Source organism: Mobula hypostoma, chromosome 6 (assembly GCF_963921235.1).
Source record: "Mobula hypostoma chromosome 6, sMobHyp1.1, whole genome shotgun sequence".
Taxonomy (NCBI): Eukaryota; Metazoa; Chordata; class Chondrichthyes; order Myliobatiformes; family Myliobatidae; genus Mobula; species Mobula hypostoma.
The window spans coordinates 60273865-60294906 of record NC_086102.1 but is presented as its reverse complement, the minus strand read 5'-3'; positions in this window follow the sequence as shown (position 1 = coordinate 60294906).

Sequence of the window (21042 nt, the reverse complement as noted above, 5' to 3'; positions counted from 1 at the left end):
TGAAGAATGAATCCAGCTATTAACTGACATTCTCACAGACCTCATAGCAGAAAAAAATTAAGTGGTCATTTGACTTGACAGACATTCATTCAGTGTTTCATTGTTTTATAAAATCTAGTATGACACAGCTTGCTCGAATGCAAATTCAAGAGTCTCCTCAATTATTAATGGTGAGCTCAGCTGTCCTCATTTAACTTTCCTCCAGATGAATGGCCAAACAATGATTTGTTAAAGAGCAGAGCTTTCTTCTTCTGCTTGCACCTGATTTCCTGTGCAGACATCACACTATTTGCTAGCTCCATATACTTGAATTGACCTCATAGGATAAGAATCACTTGTGCATTGAATGATGACTAATGCCACCTCAACATGTATAGGAAACGGAGTAAATAAGGTGCTTGAGGAGTATAAAAAGTGCAAGAAAATACTTAAGAAGGAAATCAGGAGGGCTAAAAGAAGACATGAGGTTGCCTTGGCAGTCAAAATGAAGGATAATCCAAAGAGCTTTTACAGGTATATTAAGAGTAAAAGGATTGTAAGGGATAAAATTGGTCCTCTTGAAGATTAGAGTGGTCGGCTATGTGCGGAACCAAAAGAAATGGGGGAGATCTTAAACAGGTTTTTTGCATCTGTAATTACGAAGGAAATTGGCATGAAGTCTATGGAATTAAGGGAAACAAGTAGTGAGATCATGGAAACCGTACAGATTGAAAAGGAGGAGCTGCTTGCTACCTTGAGGCAAATTAAAGTGGATAAATCCCCAGGACCTGACAGGGTATTCCCTCAGACCTTGAAGGAGACAAGTGTTGAAATTGCAGGGGCTCTGGCAGATATATTTAAAATGTCAGTGTCTATGGGTGAGGTGCCGGAGGATTGGAGAATGGCTCATGTTTTTCCGTTGTTTAAAAAAGGATCGAAAAGTAATCCGGGAAATTATAGGCCGGTAAGTTTGACATCGGTAGTGGGTAAGTTATTGGAGGGAGTACTAAGAGACAGAATCTACAAGCATTTGGATAGACAGGGACTTATTAGGGAGAGTCAACATGGCTTTGTGCGTGGTAGGTCATGTTTGACCAATCTATTGGAGATTTTCGAGGTTACCAGGAAAGTGGATGAAGGGAAGCCAGTGGATGATGTCTACATGGACTTCAGTAAGGCCTTTGACAAGGTCCCGCATGGGAGGTTAGTTAGGAAAATTCATTCGCTAGGTATACATGGAGAGGTGGTAAATTGGATTAGACTTTGGCTCAATGGAAGAAGCCAAAGAGTGGTAGTAGAGGATTGCTTCTCCGAGTGGAGGCCTGTGACTAGTGGTGTGCCACAGGGATCAGTGCTGGGTCCATTGTTATGTGTCATCTATATCAATGATCTGGATGATAATGTGGTAAATTGGATCAGCAAATTTGCTGATGATACAAAGATTGGAGGTGTAGTGGACAGTGAGGAAGGTTTTCAAAGCTTGCAGAGGGATTTGGACCAGCTGGAAAAGTGGGCTGAAAAATAGCAGATGGAGTTTAATACAGACAAGTGTGAGGTATTGCACTTTGGAAGGATAAACCAAGGTAGAACATACAGGGTAAATGGTAAGGCACTGAGGAGTGCAGTAGAACAGAGGGATCTGAGAATACAGATACAAAATTCCTTGAAAGTGGCGTCACAGGTAGATAGGGTCATAAAGAGAGCTTTTGGTACATTGGTCTTTATTAATCAAAGTATTGAGTATAAGAGCTGGAATGTTATGATGAGGTTGTATAAGGCATTGGTGAGGCCGAATCTGGAGTATTGTGTTCAGTTTTGGTCACCAAATTACAGGAAGGATATAAATAAGGTTGAAAGAGTGCAGAGAAGGTTTACAAGGATGTTGCTGGGACTTGAGAAACTCAGTTACAGAGAAAGGTTGAATAGGTTAGGATTTTATTCCGTGGAGCGTAGAAAAATGAGGGGAGATTTGATAGAGGTATATAAAATTATGATTGGTATAGATAGAGTGAATGCAAGCAGGCTTTTTCCATTGAGGCAAGGGGAGAAAAAAACCAGAGGACATGGATTAAGGGTGAAAGGGGAAAAGTTTAAAGGGAACATTGCGGGGTGGGGGGGGGACTTCTTCACATAGAGAGTGGTGGGAGTGTGGAATGAGCTGCCACATGAGGTGGTAAATGCGGGTTCTTTTTTAACATTTAAGAATGAATTGGACAGGTACATGGATGGGAGGTATATGGAGGGATATGGTCCGTGTGCAGGTCAGTGGGACTAGGCAGAAAATGGTTCAGCACAGCCAAGAAGGGCCAAAAGGCCTGTTTCTGTGCTGTAGTTTTTCTATGGTTTCAGTGCTCTAAGCACTTAGTGTATGGAGGTACCTGAGGAGTGTCCTGCCAGACAGATGGAGACCTATATTTTCTTTTACACACTGACACTGGGCCCCTTTCCAAGTTCAAATCTCAAAGTTATCAACTTGCATAAATGTTAACTACTTACTATCTTGAGATTCATTTCTCTGTACACATTTACAGGGCAAGAAGTTAACCACGCCAGTTCAGGGTAGTAACTTCCTGAAACTGGCAGTGAGGACCAAGGTTTCTTTACCTCCAGCTTGACAGTGGTAGTGAGAAGAGGACATGGCCTGGGTGGTGAAGGGCGTTTGATGACGGACGCTGCTTTCTTGTGACAGTCCACCATGTAAGTATACTCAACGGTGGAGAGGGCTTTGCCTGTGATGGTCCTGGCTGTATCCAGCACTTTTGATTGCCTGTTCTGCCCCTGGGCATTGGTGCTTCCATTCCAGATGCATTCCCTCCTGTTCTTAACAAGTTTCTCCTGGCAGGCCTAACCCCTCCCTTCGTAGCAATTGGCTATGTTAGTGTGAGGGGCGGTAGATGGCGGCAGCCTTGGGAAGGCTAATTAATGGCGGAATGGACTGTGAGTTGTGGCATGGAAAACAGAGGAAGGAATAATCAGACCTATGTGCTGTATTGGAACGGAGAACAGCATAGCACAGTTCAGGACCTACGGGCCACGATGTTGTACTTACCTTTTAGTTTACTCCAAGGTCAATCTAACCCTTCCCTACCAAAGAAACATCCAGTTTTCTTTCATCCATATGCCTCTTTAAGAGTCTCTTGAATATCACCACAACTGGCAGTGCATTCCACGCTGTGTATAGAAACCTGTCTTTAACATTCCCCCTATACTTTCCTCCAATTATCTCAAAATTATGGCCTCCCATATTGGCCATTTCCATCCTGGGAAATAGTCACTGGCTGTCCACTCTACCTATGCCTCTCATCATCTTATATACCTTTATCAAGTCACCACTCATCCTTGATGATGATTATTGATGTCCACGCAGAAGAGGCTGTTTTTCAGTCACCTTGAAATGCCTTGCAACTGGATTAAGATATTGTTCTGTCGTGATCACAAATCAGAGATTCTGCAGACACTGGAAATCCAGAGCAACACACACAAAATTCTGGAGAGACTGATTTCTGATGCAGGGTCTCGGCCTGAAACATTGACTGTTTATTCCTTTCCATAGGTCCTTATTATTAGCAACACGGTGTGTAGTTGGCCCTTCTGGCACTTTGAGCCACCAATCTCAGTAACCCGCAATCCTGACTAACCCTAATGTAATCTTGGGACAATTTACAACAACCAGTTAAGCTGGTATATCTTTGGACTGTGGGAGGAAACCAGAGCACCTGGGGAGAACCATGGGGAAGACCTACAGAGGCTTTTTGCAGAACTGCATTGGAACTGAGCTCCAAAACCCTGTAATAATGCTATACTAACTGCTTCGCTACTGTGGCACCCAATATATTGCCTGACTTGCTGAGTTCCTCCAGCATTTGGCGTGTGTTGCCCTGTCTTGATAGTAATGTGTAACATCCCATGTTAAAAGAAACCATGCACAGGCAACTTCCACTGCTCAGTTTGAACATCCTTGGTTTCTGAGCAATAAAGGACTTATTTAGTAAGAATGAACAGGAGAACCAGGGACTAATTAAGCACAGACATCAGGTTTTCTTGAATTGGGAACTCTGCCAGTGGTCAAAAGAAAAGCAACAGCTCCTCTGGCTCCGGGAGGCAGAGGTCTATCCAGCAGTAAACCTGTGAAACGAGTGCGCACGGGAGAGAAGGGGAGGGTGCAGAGTGGGAGTGATCATGACTGAGATATCATGGATGGTAGGGGGCCAAGGAGAACAAGATCGACAATTGTCCTAAACCCTCTTGCCCACTGGACTAAGACCATGTTTTAGCTATGATGGCCACCTTATGTTAAAATAGATTAGATATCCAAGTCGCATTAGACATTCACAGCCATCGCCCACTCCTTGGAACTGCAAGTTGTTGTCAGCCTCAAGAGAATGCCAAAGAAGAGCAGTAAATTATGAAAGCTTGGCACAAGCCCATAACAATAAAGAATGCAGAAAACATCAGCAGTACTGAGCAGTTAAAACTACACTACCACATGAATATCTATATTTCTTTAAATAAAATATTTCACAATCGACTGGCTTTTAGACATCACTATTGTTCACTTAATTAACATACTAAACAATTATTCTGCAAGCATTAATCATTTGACTAATTGGCACATTATGCAATCTTGCTTTGCATTAGGTACAAAAGGAGTCAGAGGTAATCACTAAATTGAAAGGCTGTGTACTAACTGTTAGTATAACAAAGAAATCACATTGTGCTACATTTTCCCAGAAGGTGGCCATTCTTTCCATTTAAAACTCATTTACCAATTCTGTTGAAGGTTACACACCAACATCCTCAAAACATTGAGTTCAAATTTAGGCTTGGCTGTTGAGATTAAAACCTTTCCATTCTCTCTGTATAATTAATTAGAGTAGTTCGCGAAAATCAAAAAAGAACTGCATGTGCTAGAAATTTCAAATAAATAGAGTACGTGCTAGAAATACTTAGTTGGTCAGGCAACAGATGAAGAGAGAGGAGTGTTCTGATGAAGTAATCACGAACAAGAGAAAATCTGCAGATGCAGGAAATCCAAGCACCGCACACAAAATGCTGGAGGAACTCAGCAGGCCATGCAGCATGTAAACAGTTGACGTTTTGGGCTGAGACCCTTCAACAGGAACTGGAGAAAGAAGATGAGAAATCAAAGTAAGAGGTTGGGGGAGGGGAGGAAGAAATACAAGGTCCTTGGTGAAACCAGGAGGGGAGGGTGAGGGGTCAAGTAAAGAGCTGTGAAGTCGATCGGTGAACGAAATAAAGGGCTGGAGAAGGAGGAATCTGATAGGAGAGGGTAGAAGCCATGGAAGAAAAGGAAGGGGGAGGAGCACCAGGAGATGGGCAGGTAAGGAAGTAAGGTGAGTGACGGTAATGGGAATGGGCAATCGTGAAGGAGAAGGAGGGGGCAATTACTGAAATTTTGAGAAAACGATGTTCATGCCATTAGGTTGGAGGTTTTCCAGACGGAATATAAGGTGTTACTTCCCCAACATGAGTGTGACCTCATCGTGGCAGCAGAGGTGGCCATGGATTGCCATGTTGGAATGGGAATGGGAAGGGGAAGCAGAATTAAAATGGGTGGCCACTGTTGACCTGTAATGTTAACTCTGCTTCTCTCGCCACAGATGACATACAATGTTGGAAAATGCATGGTCGTGCACTTTGGTAGTAGAAATAAATGTGCGGACTGTTTTCTAAATGAGGAGAAAATCCAGGAATCTGAGATGCAGAGGGACTTGGGAGTCCTTGTGCAGAACACCTCGAAGGTTAACTTGCGGGTTGAGTCAGTGGTGCGGAAGACAAATGCCATGCATTCGTTTCAAGAGGGCTAGAGTACAAGAGCAAGGATGTGATAACTGAGGCTTTATAAGGCACTGGTGAGGCCTCATCTTGAGTACTGTGAACAGATTTGGGCTCCTCATCTTAGAAAAGATGTGCTGGCATTGGAGAGGGTCCAGAGGAGGTTCACAAGGATGATTCCAGGAATGAAAAGGTTAACATACATGGAACTTTTGATGGCTTTGAGTCTGTACTCGCTGGAATTCAGAAAGATGAGGGGGGATCTCATTGAAACCTTTCAAATGTTGAAAGGCCTAGACAGAATAGATGTGGAAATGATGTTTCCCAGGGTGGGAGAGTCTAGGACAAGAGGGCACAGCCTCAGAATAGAGGGGCGCCCTTTCAAAACAAAGATGTGGATAATTTTGTTCAGCCAAAGGGTGGTGAATTTGTGGAATTTGTTGCCACATGCAGCTGTGGAGGCCAGGTCGTTAGGTGTACTTAAGGCAGAGATTGATAGGCTCTTGATTAGACATGGCATCGAAGGTTACGAAAAGAAGGCCAGGAACTAGGGTTCAGGAGGAGATAAAGTAAAAGGATCAGCCATGACTGAATGGCGGAGCAGACTCGATGGGCCAGATGGCCTAATTCTGTTCCGATGTCTTATGGTCTTATGCTGTTGACCTGCTAATATTTCCAGAATCTTCTGATCCCAGTTCTCTTAGGTTTAAAGCAAACTCTGTCATAGCATTCATGGCCAGTGTTACTGAAAGGTAATCAATGCAGCAGTTAAAAATGCATCAGACTAATGTAGTAGAAGAAACTCTCATGGTGGTGGGCCAGGACAGTGGAGAGGACACCATCACACTGTGCTGTACCTAAATCAGGCTGCTTGATACTCACAGAGGATGCCTGAAAGGGAATGTGCTCCATTCTTCAGCAATTAGCTTGAGTCATAATTTGAGAAAGAAAGCTAAAGAACCAAATGTTTGCAATACAAGTATGTTCAGTAAGACAATTCTAGCTGCTATGAAATCAACAGAACACAGAGATTAGTCAAGTGTGGAGAGGAAAGGAGATTCTTGGAATGCTGTATTGTGCTTCAGAGGCAGAAATGTCAAAACACATTTTTGCAAGTTATAAAGCTCAGTGCTGGTGACCAAATGAATGTCATTTATGAATGTGCATTCTGTTGAAATGTTTCAAAAACACTATTCCATGTAGAGAGGCACAAAGGTATTCCAGGAAAATCATCTTGTATCACAAATGAGCTGTTATTTATCATAATGCTGCCTGCAGTATCCTTAGAACTCAGCATACCTGTTTGTAGGAAACAAAGGATGATTGCCTTTGTAGTTTCTAGATCACCATAAAACAACCAATGTTGACCAGTTGAATAACTTTCACCACTTTTCAGCATGGAGATTTTCTTTCCTGAAAATATACCTTATACAGGGTAATTTGCAAATACCCTGTATATGTTAAGCTACATACGATATATAAGCCACCATTCATAATGTAAAACAAATTATCCATCTATTTAAATATCTCTCAAAGTCTGCCCTGAGCCTTGTGGCCCATCAGCCATCAGTATACCATCAAATGTACTTTCATGGGAGATAAGTCGAAGAAGACTTCACAAGGCTCCCTGCTCCTCATGAGTGAGGTTCATAAACTGCGGCCCATTTCCACAATTCCTTTCAAGAGGCTGCACTGAACTTCAGACCATCTCTCGGCATGCTTTCCCAGACCTCAAAGTGAGCCAGTTTGCTTAATTTGGATGTGGATTACCCCCTGCACCAGAAATTCAGCAAATGCTGTACGGTACACGCTCTTTTATCTGCCAGCACGTGGGCTGTGTCAATAGCCAGCAAGTTAGGTTTTTACTGCGAGTAGCTGCAGCACATGGTAGGATCACAGTTATCATAGATTTCATCTCCATTGTACGTTTCATACTCCTCACTCTCCTTATTTTACAATACTTAGTTTTGAAACTGAATTTATCTCACATTTACAATTATTTTTTTTCTGTGAGAATTCCACCACACTTTGAACTTAGAGAGGAATAAGATGAGCTTGGATGAAGCTGGTCAACGTGGAGTTAATTTGGATGTTTAGAAAACTTTATTAACCATTAGGTTGTTGTAACTTCTTTAATGTTACTTGCCTTCTTTGAGATTGATTAGTGGAATGTCACAACTAATTTCTTAGGGAGATTTTGGACTCAGTGGCAAGCTTTATCTAGGAACCTCCTGTACCCAATAAAGTAGTCAATCAGTGTATGTATGTGGTATTCTGCTGCTGTAACCCATCCACTTCAATGTTCAACTTGTGCATTCAGAGAAGCTCTTCAGCACGCCAATGTTGGAGTGGGCCATTTTCGACCTCTCATTGCCGCGGGCAGAAGTTCCCACTTGCTTCAAAAAGGCAACAATTATACTAGTGCCTAAGCAGAATAACGTGAGCTGCCTTAATGACTATTGCCTGGTAGCGCTCATATCTACAGTGATGAAATGCTTTGAGAGGTTGGTCATGACTAGACTGAACTTCTGCCTCAGCAAGGAGCCGTTGCAATTTGCCTATCACCACAATAGGTCAATGGCAGATGCAATCTCAATGGCTCTTCACACAGCTTTAGACCACCTGGACAACACAAACACTTTTGTCAGGATGCTGTTCATCGGCTATAGCCCAGCATTTAATACCATCATTCCCACAATCCTGATTGAGAAGTTGCAGAACCTGGGCCTCTGTACCTCCCTCTACAATTGGATCCTTGATTTCCTAACTGGAAGACCACAATCTGTGTGGATTGGTGATAACATATCCTCCTCGCTGTTGATCAACACTGGTACACCTCAGGGGTGAGTGCTTAGCCCACTGCTCTACTCTCTATATACCCATGACTGTGTGGCTAGACAGAGACCAAATACCATCTATAAATTTGCTAACGATACAACCATTGATAGTAAAATCTCAGGTGGTGACGAGAGGGCGTACAGGAGTGAGATATGCCAACTAGTGGAGTGATGCCACAGCAACAACCTGGCACTCAACGTCAGTCAGATGCAAAAGCTGACGGAAGACATATCAATCCTCAGAGGGATCAGCTGGAAAGAGTGAGCAGTTTCAAGTTCCTGGGTATCAAAATCTCTGATGATTTAACCCTGCAACATATTGATGCAGTTATAAAGAAGGCAAGACAGCGGCTATACTTTATTATGAGTTTGTAGAGATTTAGTATGTCAACAAATACACTCAAAAACCTCTATAAATGTAGCATGGAGAGCATTCTGACAGGCTGCATCACTGTCTGGTATGGAGGGGCTACTGCACAGGACCGAAAGAAGCTGCAGAAGGTTGTAAATTTTGTCAGCTCCACTTTGGGCACGAGCCTACAAGGTAGCCAGGACACCTTCAGGGAGCGGTGTCTCAGAAAGGCAGCGTCCATTATTAAGGACAACCAGCACCCAGGGCGTGCCCTTTTCTCACCGTTACCATCAGGTAGGAGGTACAGAAGCCTGAAGGCACACACTCAGCGATTCAGGAACAGCTTCTTCCCCTCTGCCACCCGATTCCTAAATGGACGTTGAACCCTTGGACACTACCTCACTTTTTCATAATATACAGTATTTCTGTTTTTGCACATTTTAAAAAATCTATTCAATATACATAATTGATTTGCGTATACTGTATAAAGTATACTAAATTTATTTATTTATTTATTATTTTTTTCTCTCTCTCTCTGCTAGATTATGTATTGCATTGAACTGCTGCTACTAAGTTAACAAATTTCACCTCACATGCTGGTGAGAATAAACCTGATTCTGATTCTGATATATAGTTATTTGAGTCACTGTCACATTCCTGTCAGCTTGAACTAGTCTGACCATTCTCCTCTGGCCTCTCACATTAACAAGGTGGTTTTGCTCACAGAACTGGATGATTTTTGTTTTTTTGCATCATTCTCTGTAAACTTTAGAGACTGTTGAGCATTACAATCCCAGGAGATTAGTAGTTTCTGAGCTACGCAAGCCACCCTGTGTGGCATCAACAATCATTCCATGGTCAAAGTCACTTAGATCACATTTCTTCTCCATTCTGATGTTTGATTTGAACAGCAACTGAACCTCTTCACCATGTTTGCATGTTTTTATGCACTGAGTTGCTGCCACGTGATTGGCTGATTAGATATTTGCATTAATAAGCAGGTGTACCTAATAAAGTGGCCACCAAGTGCTAAATTGACAATCTTTGCTTGAAGCTAAAGAGGGAAGTGCTTAAAAGCTATTCCTAAAAATCTGGCAACCATTCCCTTCAGAAAATCTGAATTCATATATTTTCTTGATCTGGGACCCTTCCTCTTTGTGATTTTTTTTTAGATAACCTGGATGAAGTAGAAGGGTGGGTTAGTAAGTTCGCTGATGACACAAAGGTTGGGGGTGTTGTGGATAGTCTGGGGGGTTGTCAGAGGTTTCAACGGGACATCGATAGGATGCAGAACTGGGCTAAGAAGTGGCAGATGGAGTACAACCCAGATAAGTGTGAAGTGGCTCATTTTGGTAGGTCAAATTTGAAGCCAAAATATAAAAAAATGGTAAGACTCTTGGCAGTGTGGAGGATCAGCGAGATCTTGGGGTCCGTGTCCATAGCACTCTCAAAGCTGCTGCACAGGTTACAGTGCTGTTAAGAAGGTGTATGGTGTGTTAGCAATCATCAGCTGAGGGACTGAGTTCAAGAGCTGTGAGGTAATGTTACAGTCGTACAAGACCTTGGTCAGACCTCACTTGGAGTACTGTGTTCAGTTCTGGTCACCTCACTACAGGAAGGATGTGGATACTATAGAGAGAGTGCAGAGGAATTGACAAGGATGTTGCCTGGATTGGAGAGCATGCCTTATGAGAATAGGTTGAGTGAACCTGGCCTTTTCTCCTTGGAGCGATGAAGGATGAGAAGTGACCTGATAGAGGTGTATAAGATGATGAGAGGCATTAATCTTGTGGATAGTCAGAGGCTTTTTCCCAGGACTGAAATAGCTAACATGAGGGGGCATAGTTTTAAGGTGCTTGAAAGAAGGTACAAAGGGGATGTCAGGGGTAAGTTTTTCACACAGAAAGTGGTGAGTGCGTGGAATGCACTGCCGGTGGCTGAGGTGGAGGCAGATACAATGGAGTCTTTTAAAAGACTCTTAGATAGGAACATGGTGCTTAGAAAAATAGAGAGCTATGCAGTACGTTAATTCTAGACAGTTTCTAGAGCAGGTTACATGGTTGGCACAACATTGTGGGTCGAAGGCCCTGTAATCTGCTGTAGATTTTTAGTTCTATGTTCTATGTTCTTTAATGCTTATGGAATAAGGCTACAAGTTCAGAAAACAATGGACAGTGTATACTGTGTGTGAGATGAAACAATTAGGACATGGGGCATTTTTGACCTATAACCGAATGCATTTATTTATTGGGGTCAACACCTACTTCCTTGAAGGAACGCAATTGCTAAGGTAAGAACATAAAATAGGAAGAATGCCACTGTTGAAGGAGTTGAGAGAATGCCATCAAATACAACAACTCATGAGGAAGGATATGGTTTGTATTCATGAGTGTAAGTCTCAGATTCATAGTTATACAGTAAGTGCCAAAAGAGGTTTAATGCATTCAGAGAGCCAGCAAAGTTAAGCACAGTGCCAGCAAACAACTATTCACCTATGTTTCAGACATTGCATATCACAACTCAGAGTGCAGCAGCATTTGTAAACTAAATGAATTTGACAGATTTCTTGATTTGCGGTATTAGCAGCAGAGAATTCTGCAATAAATGTGTGCACTTAGGAAAAAAAAACAATTTTTTTCCACCACTGGTTTGTGCTAATGCAGATATGCCCAATGTGAGGAAACATTTCAAGTATTCCTCTTAAAGCATTGGAGGCATTGTTACATGAGCAGGGCAAAAGGAAATTGGCTGGTAGTTAACATGTCTGCTACTCAATCTTGTTTCCCGTAGAGAAAAGAGGGTGGGTGGGTGAGGGGGGAAGGGGAGAGGGGGAAATGGGAACGGGAGGGGGCAGGGGAGGGACAGGGGAGAGGGGGAGGGAGAGGTATGGCAACACAGGCAGCAGCTTGGACAACAAGCAGTCTTTTACACACTAAGTAAATCTCCCTCTCACAAACACAAGGAGAATTGTGATTCAATCCCCGCTATTTCTACAGTAAGCTGACCCCCGTGGTTCCAATCCATTCATTTAATTTGAATTGTTTAACCCATCTCCATATGTGGAACTCAATATGAGACTTACAATTCATTGTGCTGTGTTGATTAAATTCAGCCATTCCATATAAATATTTCACTGAAGTTAATCTTTTTATCACTTATCCTGTATCTATCACTTTGGTGATTTCCCATCTGAAGCTTTTGTAAGAAGTCGTGTCAAGCGAGAGTGCTAGCTTGCATGATCTACTTTGAATGGATATCTGGCAAGAATAGGAGATGGATGCATGGATGTAAGACACAGAATAGAGATAATTTTCTGAGAGGTTAACAACCAGTGTGAATGGATGGATAATAGGAGCAATATACTTGGTGTATGGTGTTGTTAAAGCAGTATCTGTGACGGTATTGGGTTTGCTGACCGCAAAGCTCTAAACTCAAACGAAGATCTTAAGCACTATCTGATATAGGTAGCTATGGGTACCCTCACTAAAAGGAGGTTATATTCTGACCACCTACTCTTCAAAAGCTAGTTCACGTCCCTGTTAATTCTCCACGGTGAGTTCAGCTGCCAGTACCCATTATTCAAGTGGTTTGCCCTTCCCTCCCACCACCAGCAAGGAGATCATTCCAGCTAACAAAGTAGTTTTAAAAAAACTTAATTTATTTTTAGTGTTACACGTTTAAGTTCAGACAAAATTCTTAAAACACATTTAAAACTTAGAGGTTTTCTATCTTTGAAAAGATTTCCAAATTATGTATGATTTCTATAATACAGAGGATTTGGGAAACACAGGTACACTTTCTATAATCTAAAAAGACACACCGACGAGTTGCAGACGAACAAATCGTCCATTGCAGAAATAAAAGGCAGAGGAATGGATTCTAGTCACCCTGTCTTTCTGTCATTCCTTTTGCCGTTCCTTAACCCGAATGCTCTCCCGAATTTATACTGTTTTTCTGTCACTTGGGTGACTTCACACATATGACTTTTTTTTCAAATTTCTTTTCATACAGGTGGTTTAAGAGCTTCTGGGAACAGAGTTCCCTAATACTCACAATTAATGCTGTGAAGCTGACTTTTTGAGTACACAGATCTTCCACCTATTAATAGATCAACTATTCGCTGTAGCATCAATCTGGTCTGCAAGCTTTCATGAACAAAATAATTAGCCAGTATTGTCTGGTTTGAAACAGGCCAATTAACATAACCCCATTGTCTTAGCCCAGCACCCTCTGCTCTTTGGACAGTGCTGTCTGTTTGCAAAGCTGTCCTTTTAGCTCCAAACTGATTATTGTTTGCAGTTTACATTAAGGACTGATGACTAGCTCCTGTTTATGACAAGGAGCTGAACAAAGAATACTTGTTGGAAGTTTAACTTACTCAAAAACAACTGTTTGATCTCTATAACTGTCAGTTGCTATGTTAGAAAGCTAAGCTTGGCAAACATAAAGGCTTCATTGTCCTAGACATCACATATCTTGGCAGTTTCCTTCAAACCTGGCTTTTCTCTTTCATCTCAGTCCTCAAGCCCTGTCGCACTGTGCAAGACCTTGACCTTCCAATAGCTAGAACAGACTTCGTTCAGTTGTTATCTATCAGCCACTCTTCCAGCATTCTCTCACAACTGCTGTTAGTAATCCCAAATTTTGTTTGTCACTTATATACTTTGCTTTGACTGAACTGTTCTTCTGGACACCAAACAGTTTGCTGGAGGGAGTCAGTGGGTTGAGCAGCATCTCGGGGGGAAAAGTGTTGTCCATATTTTGGGTAGACATTCCATAAGAGGACTTTCATTCTGGGTAAGTCCACCATTTGCGTAAAAGTTAAAACCAGACTGATTAATCTGTGCATGTGACAGAACATCTCTGTGTACACATGCATAAATGTGCAAAACATTGATCTGAATGGAGTTGGCTGCGGCCAGCAGTAAGTCTAGGACATGCTGAGTGACAGATGCTAGTGCATCTGTCACTTCTGCTTATGCTGAACTCCAACAGCTGAGCCCAATAATGCTTGGATTCCCAGCAATGTCGACTTCAGAAAGCTATAAGGATTCCAGACCTGGAAAGAAGTAAGTTGAATTATGTTTTTTTAAATTGCACATTCAATTGTAATTATTTCTTAATGTTTTAAGGTTAAAATTAATTTTATTTTAAAACTATTAATTTTTAATTCAATTACTTAAATCTTAATAGTTTTAATATACCTATGAATATCAGAGATATGTAAGGCTCATTACAAATACCTGACAGCTTTGATAGGAGGCAAAATTCATCCCATTGCCAAATATTGTTTGGGTCAATCACAGCCTTCTAGGGGCTGTGTCCAACTGTTTGGAAATGTGGCTGAGCAGAGACCATAGACAGTGAGCGTAGGAAGCAGGCCAAATCCAGTATGACCCAGAACAGAAAATCCGCAGCTTAATGGAGCCTTCTATTGAGAAGTTTTATGATCACTTTCATTGTAATATGAATGTAAAGTTGACAAAGAGCCTGATGCAACAATACCATGAATAACACTCAGAGCTTTTAATATAGTCTCACCAATTTTAGTTTCAAGAGTAATGAGGGCTTTGAGGAGAACAACTATCCAATGTTAACATTTCATTATATATATTTCTACACACCCTTCGCTGATGATTAACAGTGACACTCCTCAAGGATGTGTGCTTGGCCCACTACTCTAATCTCTCCATTTTCATGGCTGTGTGGCTAGGCACAGCTCAAACACTATCTATAAATGAACCAATGACACAGCTGATGTTAGTAGCATTTCAGATGCTGACAAGGAGGCATACAGGAGCGAGGTAGATCAGCTGGTCGAGTGGCATTGCAACAACATCCTTGCACTCTACGTCAGTAAGACTAAGGGATTGACTGTGGATTTCAGGAAGAGGTAGTCATGGGAACACACTCCAGTCCTCATTGAGGGGTCAGCATTAGAAGGTGAGCAGCTTCAAGATACTGGGTGTCAACATTTCTGAAGATCTGTCCTGGCCCCAATATATTGATGCCAATTACAAAGAAGCATGATGGCAGCTATGTTTTATTAGGAGTTTGAGTAGACTTAATATGTCACCAAAGACTCTTGCAAATTTCTACAGATGTACCGTAGAGAGCATTCTAACTAGTAGTGTCACTGTCTGGTATGGAGGGCCCACAGCACAGGACTGGAAAAACCTGCACAAGGTTGCAAACTCAGCCAGCCTAGTCTCCCTTGCATCAAGGATGTCTTTAAAAGGTGATGCCTCTAAAGTATGACATCTGTCATTAAGGATCCCCATCACTCAGGGCATGCTCTCTAAACATTGCTATCATTTAGAACCGGGGTCCCCAACCTTTTTTGTGCCGTGGACTGGTTCAATACTGACAATATTCTTGTGGAGCGACCGATGGGAGGTGGGGGGGGGGGGGGAGTGGTGGTGTTAATCACAACCGGAATCTAGGTGGTAAGTCAACTATAAGTCACTTTTAAGTGGTTAATATACTCAATTTTGTTTCTAAAAGGGCCTATCTAACAAATTTCATATTAAACACAGTGCATATTTTCCTCGCATGAATATAGTGATAAATCAATTATATCAGTGGTCCTCGACGCCGTGGACCGAAACATTGCCGCAAAGAATGCAGCGGTGGCTGGTACGCACCCAGCACACCTTTAAGAAAAAGCCGAAATAATCAAGCTATTTAATTAGGTGCCACCTGGCACGTAAATGTCAGCCTAGATCAGAGGCGACGCAATTGGCAATCACTTCTGACCTGGGCCGACATTTACGTGCCAGGTAGCATCTAATTAATTGGCTTGTTTATTTCGGCCTTTTTCTTAAAGATGTGCTGGGTGCGCTCCGGCCACCGCTGCACCCTTCGCGGCCCGGTATCGGTCTGAGGCACGCAGGTTGGGGACCACTGAATTATAAGTCACTTATAAGTCAATAGCATCATAACGTTTTAAGTAACATTCGGATATTAAACACACAGCGCATAGTTTCCTCGTATGAACATATAAAATCATTGCAACACACCAATATCGCTGAATCAGTGGGAGCCCTGGGCTTGTTTTCCTGCAACAAGACGGTCCCATTGAGGGGTGATGGGAGACAGCAATACTGGAAGGAGGTTCCTTATGTCCAGTCTATTCCGCAGTTTAGTTTTCTTTGTATTCATTGCAGAAAACTCCGCTTTGCAGTGATATGATGTTAGAAATGGAAGCAACGTTTTCAGTGCTTTCGTGGCTATCTCAGGATATTCAGCCTCGACTTTGATCCAGAATGGCAGAAGAAATGTTATGTCAAACATACTTTTCATTTGCCCACCGTCATTTTCAAGCTCGAGGAGTTGATCTTTTTCCCTCGCTGACATGGACGATTCACTAGGGACATTCACAGATGGGCCATGGACCCATTCCTTTGCATGTCTTGGGTCATTTGCGTCTTGGGTCACTGATGACCTCGCGTGTGTTCAAGTTCAACAGTGGGCGTGACAGGGAATGTGGAAAGGTGCAGCTGACTCCTATCGCCAAATCATATCGTTTCCTCGCGGCCCGGTAGCACATGATTTGCGGCTCGGTACCAGTCCGCGGTCCAGTGGTTGGGGACCACCGATTTAGAAGGAGGTACAGGAGCCTGAGGACGCACATTCAGCGTTTTAGGAACAGCTTCTTCCCCTCTGCCATCAGATTTCTGAGTGGGCATTAAACCCCAGGTACACTATCTCACTTTTCTTTTTTTGCTCTCTTTTTGCACTACTTATTTAATTTACTCTTAACATGCATTTCTTATTGTAGTTTATATTTTTCTATTATGTATTGCAATGTACTGCTGCCACAAAACAACAGATTTCACAACATATGCCAGTGATACTATACCTGAATTTTACATAACTTATATACATTATGCATACTCTCTCACTCCAAATTGATTCAACATTATTTAACAAAACTTTCCAGTTAATTTCTAGATGATCCATAAGCGCTTTGTGTTTGGATTTCCACAATATTACCCAGCTTGGGAGCATATTCATGTGTTCTCAAAGTAAAGCTAATTTTTGGCTGTCGCGATCTGCATAGCTGGTGAAGAGACAGCCATAATGTACTTTTGACTCAGCTGCACTCCAAGCATAATGGCTGAACTTCTTTGTCGGGTGGAGAGTGGTACAGTATGTCTCTTTTGCTACCAGTGTTCTGAACATAAATCATATGGTTTTTCACATTCATCTTCCGTTTGATGCACCAATGCCAGCCTTGTATGACGATGAGCCGCAAGGTAAGATTAACTCTCTTTCTATTGACACATCAGCTCACTGCAATAATTCTTTGGAGTGGACAAAGAGCTACAATCAACGTCAATTTCATATATTTTTATAACAATTGATGCATTGGATGTATAAACACTGTGAGATTTGTCAAAAGTTTATTATTATAATTCAACAATTTCAGATATGCTGAATGCACAGTTATATTAGTTGGGGAAGAAAGTCTGGTTAGTGCTTTTATCTACTCTTGAAATGGTTGTAATTCTTTAGCAATGTCCCTAACACTGTATTTCATTCACCAAGAAGAACATTTCTCTTCAAATGTAGGCATTCCTTCTCTATTTTTCTCAGAACTTTTTCCAAATTGCATTTGTTCTTGTCTCCCCTGTAATCAGTGAACATTGGAGTCACCTCCAGCAACCTCTCCATGGTTCCCTGAAAGATAGCAGCCATAGATAAAACTCCAAAGGATAGTTGACAATGCATGAAGTTCTTGTAAGTAAGTTCTTGTGCATGTTGACAGTCAAGAGCTTCCAAGATTGATCCCCTAATACTATCTGTTATTATGCATTATACATGGAGAGTTAGTGACTTGCTGTCCTCCAGACACAACTGCAAATAGGTTTACTATTTTAGGAGTGTGGGACTATTCAAGAAACAAGAATTGATTAACAGTCAGCTTGTAATCTCTGCAAATCCTGATGAATCCATCATGCTTTAACACTGGCAAGGTAGGTGCTGTCTGTTCAGAGTACTTAATTGTTTTCTTTCTCAGAAGCCAGTTAATTTCTATGTCCAATTCTGGTTTCATTGCATAAAGCAAAATCCTTGCTTGAAGAACCATGGTAGAACATTAGAATCAGCATATATTTGACCTGGTTGCTCTGCTAGGTGCTCAGCTCATCTTTGAAAGCCTGTCTTGCATCACTAGCACCTTGTGCAATGTGCTGGCCTGACCCTTTTAGCATGAGGAAAGTTCGTTCAATCCAGCAGTATTCTCTTCAATCAGCCACTTCCCAACAGGTTTAGTCTGAAGACTGTAATGACTATTAAAGGTAATGTTTTAACCTGGCTTTCGTATTGTGTGGTCACTTCAGCATCTCTATTTTACTTCAATTGCTTCCTCAGTTTTAGATTTAGTTGTGATTTTTATGTTCGGGGGATTTTTTTTCTGGCTGTCCACCTGCACAGTTTGATTCTTCAAGGTGATTCTGATACCTGTGTCAAACTTAAATATCATGTCTGTAATTTATTTTCATTACAGATAACAATGATTCTATTTTTGTTACATCAGCCCCTTTTGCCCTGGATATTGTGAGCACTTCTTCTTCCTTTACATGGACAGAAGTTTTAGATGCCTTCTTTCTTGATTTCATTTAGCTTGCTTGGCTTTGCTTTATTTCTATGCTTACACATTCTGGTGATATGGCCTTTTAAACAATATTTGTGACTTTTTCTTTCCTAACCAGTATTTAGATGCTAGATGTTTCCTTGCTTTCTTTTCTAATATGATACTCTGTTTTATGTTTAGAACATTGTGTTTTGTGCTTGTTCCATATGCATGCTTTTACACGAAACAGCCAGTTTCACTGCAGACCTTTTTTATTTTTTCTTGCTGCTTCCACTGATCGGGTAACTTTCAGTATTTTCTCAAAGGTCAGATTAAACCTTTGACAGCAAGTGCCTCTGTCATGTTCTGGTCCTTGACGTCCGGATTCTGGTTCACGGTCTGGTCCATCGTTCCTTATTCCAGGTTTTCTGGTTTTCCCTTTTTCTGTTGGGTGCTGGAATTGAGGCAGCTGATTCACATTTTGGGCTGGCTACATAAATAGGTTCTTGGTTCAACTTCAGTTGCTAGATTGTTCCTGTCCAAATCCCCTGTCTGAATCCCTTCTCTTCCCCTTCCTACTGAAGCCTTGCCCTGCAACCAGTGTCTGAAGCCTGGCCTTGCCTGTAAACCTCGCTTGCACCTCTGTCAAGTTCAACTGCCGGAGCAAGATAGGAACAGTCTATCATTGTTTTGAACTGTCTCTGTGTCCACGCCTTCACTAGGTAGGTCCAGCCGTTTGCCGCTACCTAGTGTTGGGATCCGTCTCTGTGTCCACACCTTTGCTAGGTAGGTCCGGCTGTTTGCCGCTACCTTGTGTTAGGAACCGTCTCTGTGTCCATGCCTTCGCTTGGTAGGTCTGGCCGTTTGCCACTACCATGTTTTGGGAACTGTCTCTCTGTGTTCTGTGTAGAGCCCTGGCCCCAAGTCCTGTTCCCAAGGAGGGGTCCCAGCTCTGTGTTCAATGTCACTGCGTTCCTGTCCTTTCAAGACCAAGGCTCTGTGTTCCTGTCCTCCCTTGACCAAAGCTCTGTGTTCCTGTCTCCCTCGACCAAGTCAAGGCTTCGTGTTCTTGTCCTGTTCATGTGCCTCATCCTGTCCATGTGCGTCATCCTGTACTGGAATTCCCTCATCTTGCCCAGGAGTCTCTCGTTCTGTCCTGTAGCCTCACCTAGTCCTGTCTCCCAAGACAATGTCATATCTTCACCTAGTTCTGGAGCCCAAGTCAAGACCTAGTTTCTGGATCCTTGTCCAGTCTCTGACTCGGAGTCTGAACCCAAGCCCCGTCATGTCCTCGTCTCGAGGAACCCAAGCCCCGTCATGTTCTCGCCTCGAGGAACCCAAGCCCCGTTATGTCCTCGCCTCGAGGAACCCAAGCCCCGTCATGTCCTCGCCTCGAGGATCCCAAGCCTCGTCATGTCCTCGCCTCGAGGAACCCAAGTCACAAAGAACCCAAGCCTCGAGGAACCAAGCCATGTCCAGTTCTGTAGCCATGTCATGTCCTTGCCTAATTCAGTGGTCTGAGCCCGAGTCAAGACCCAAGTTCTGGGTCCTTGTCCAGCCTCCGGCTCGGAGTCCAAACCCAGGCTCCTAGTTCCTAGTTCCTTGTCCCGGTTCCACTTTCCTAGCCAAAGTCCTAGCCCAAGCCTGTGTCCAATGTCTTAGCCCAAGTCTGTGTTCTTGTCCCAGCTCTCTAGTCAAGTCCTGTTCCTAGTTCTTCAGTGTCTGTGTCTTGCAGTTGGGTCCACTCCCAGCGCCCCCTGTATGACAGCCTCAGAATCTGGTTATTATGACTCTACACACAAAAGTTGTCCCTTAGCATCTGTTAAGTTATGTTGCCATGATTACATTCTTGTCATAACTTCCTCTGTCCAGCTACAAACACAGCAGCTGTTTCTTTTACGTTGTCTTAACTGTGAATCAAATTTAAACCACTTCTTCTCTATCCCATCTTGTATCTCTGCTTCCCTCCCTCCATTGAGCTACTTTCTCGGCACTAGTGTTGCTCAGATTCTTGCCTGCCAAAGGTGGTCAAACAATTCACTAGGAATATGATCATCTGAGGGAGGTGTGACAATGGACTTGTGCCCATCTTAAACCTCTGATCTGTCTCAGCATGGAAATCTTCTATATAATAAAAAAAATTAAAAAATTATTGGCTGCCTACTATGATATAGATTCCCGGATTTCAGAGGTTTACTGAATAGAATAGGTCACCCTAAATATTAAGTTCATATGTTGCAATATATTTTAGCTTCTATTATGAAAGTAATGGAAAAAATATACTTTTAATTATAGAAAACTCTAATGGCTAAGCTATCTCCAGTAGAAAAAAATTAATTGTAAATACTTCATTTAAATAAAGCTCTACAAATGATGGGGAAGAAAAATTAAGTTTTTTTGTTATCCTAATCCTGGCTTCAGAGGTCCACACAGGGTGATCTTCAAGTCTAGTTTTCCATGTAATGAGATCTGCTCACCCTTTTCCTGCCATCTCTGAACAA